Here is a 2,630-nt window from a genome sequence, read left to right on the forward strand (position 1 = left end):
TATAATATTATATTATAATATAATATATAATTATTATTATATTATATTAAACAAATATATTATAATTAATATATTATATTATCATAACACGTGAATACACTATATTATAATTAATATAACAGAGCGGATTTTTTGGTCTCGCATTTGTGTCCGCAAGACGCGAGCGCACACATTGGGCCTTAAACCCGTCGGGATCGTGATTCGCACCCCCTATGCGCGTGAGAGAGCCTCTCTGGTAGAGTTGTCAAATGTGCCGGGCCGGGCCGGCATGACACACTTGACACCAGGCCCATTAAGGGCATGGGCTGTCAGGCCCTGCACAGTGCAGGGCCGTGCCTGGGCCGAGCCTGAGAAGAAAAACTCAGACCCGATCCAGGCCCTTGGCCCTAGTCCATAAGGGCCATGCCCTTATATTTTTTTTAAATTAAATTAAAAAAATATATCACATGCCCCAAAAGATGTGATTTTATTGAACTAACGTAATAGGAGTATACATAAATGACTGCCTCATTAAAAACCTTGCTAAGTGAAACCCATTGGGAGATCGGGATAAAACCTTAGCGAAGGAAAAAAGAGTGCAGTAGCTAGGAATAGTAAATTACAAACCTAAGTGCTTCCAGAAGATTCTGTTATTTCTAAGTTAGAAAAATATTCTTGCACCAAATCATCTGTTTATTATTGTTTTCGTCTTCTGCCATCTTCCCAGTCTTTAATGCACATTAGCCCCTCCAAGATATCTGGATGCATTCTGCTTCTCTTCTCGTCAAGAATTCGGTTGCTTACGCTAAAAGCTTGCTCCGATGCTACCATTGACACTGGAGTTGCCAGAATGTCATGAGCTATTATGGACACTGTTGGGAAACGATCGGTCTTGCTCTTCCATCACTGTAAGATGTCTAGTTTGTCGTCATCGATTACAAAATTTGTTTCAAAATATTTTACTAGTTCCGTAGACGCTTGTGTTGAGGACAATCCTGCCATTTTCTCTTTTTTCTTCAAGAAACTCCACGACGATCCTTTAGGCCCTAAACTGGTAGTTGACGACGAAGTTCCCTGTTCTTTTTTACCTGTGCTGTATTTTGCTTCGTACAAACTAAAAACCTTTTCTAACATTTTCTTAGCATCAGTAATACTTAGTTGCATATCTATTTCTAAATTCTCTGCGGTAGCAGTCATCAATGATTAAGTTCCATCTACTCTGCACCTAGGATCTAAAATGGTTACCAATGCATATAACATAGGATAACCTGACCAATAACTTTTAAATTTATTTTCCATTAACTTAACTATATTTCTAAAAAGTTCTGTATCCCTATAATAAGAAAATGTTTTTAAATATTAAATAGTTGATGTAAAGCTAAATGTGCAGTAGGATAATAAACTCCAGAAAGTAATTCAGTAGCATTGTAAAAAACTTCTAGAAATTTAAAAAAAATACTCAGCAATCTACCAATTAGGATCGAAAATTAAAATTTGATCGTTTTTACTATTTACATATGTCGTGATAAGCTGTGAATACGGGAGTGTTACTTTCAACATTAAATATGTTGAATTCCACTTATGTCTCACGTCAATTGGAAACTTTCTTGACCGCATATGACTGTTCCTACAATATTGTTTGAATTCTTGGAGCCGAGCTCCAGAACTAGATACGAATGATAATGATTCTCTAATATTTGTAAGATTAGATGAGATATATTCAATTCCTGCCTGAACTACTAAATTAATTATGCGACATGCACACCGTTGATGAAAAATTTCCCCTCCAAATGCTGGTTTCAAACTACGTTTAAACAGATTAATTGCAGCTATATTAGCTGACGCATTATCAAAAGTAATTATTAAAACTTTATCTTCTATCCCATAAAATCCAAAAATTTCCATTATTGTACTAAAAATAGATGATGCGTTATGAGGATATGGACATAAACGAAAACCAATTATTCTTTTTTATAAAACCCAATCGTCATCAACGTAGTGCACTATGACACATAAATATCTAATTTTATTGTACCCTTCACACAGATCAGAAGTGCAAGAGACAGTAGCATTAAAAGTTCTAAAATTATCAATAAGAGATTGTCTCATTGCATAAAAAATTTTCATGCAATCAGAACGAGTTGTGTTTCTACTTACCCGTTTAAATTGTGGGCAAAAGGCTGTCTGGATGAATTCTTCGAACGAGGCATTATCTGTAAAAGAAAGAGGCAATTTGGCACTAGTTAGTGCCTCACGAGCATGTTGTGCATCGTATGTAAAATTTTATAACCCCTGTGATGTGAGTGATAGTGTTTGTTGGTAGGAGTCCACACTCCCACCTTGGTGCAACGGTAGACATACTTTCCAATGTCTATCCAGATGACTAGTACCCCGACCCTTTTTATTAGAAAAGTGTTTTTTTACAATATTTACATACCGCACGAATTTTTATCTCACCTGTTTTTAGATTTGGTCGGGGCTCCTCGGTGAAATGCTGCCATGACGGAGAAGTTCGCGGTCTTTTTCCCCTGCTGCGTTCTCCAGCTTCCTCATTGTGCACTGAAACATTATCCACCGGAACATTTTTTAGTTCAGTGGGGGTAGGGTGGGGAGGCATCATTTCTTCCTCAAAAAATGCCTCATCACCAAGC

Source organism: Morus notabilis, unplaced genomic scaffold (genome assembly GCF_000414095.1).
Source record: "Morus notabilis unplaced genomic scaffold, ASM41409v2 Scaffold174, whole genome shotgun sequence".
In the NCBI taxonomy this organism is placed as follows: domain Eukaryota; kingdom Viridiplantae; phylum Streptophyta; class Magnoliopsida; order Rosales; family Moraceae; genus Morus; species Morus notabilis.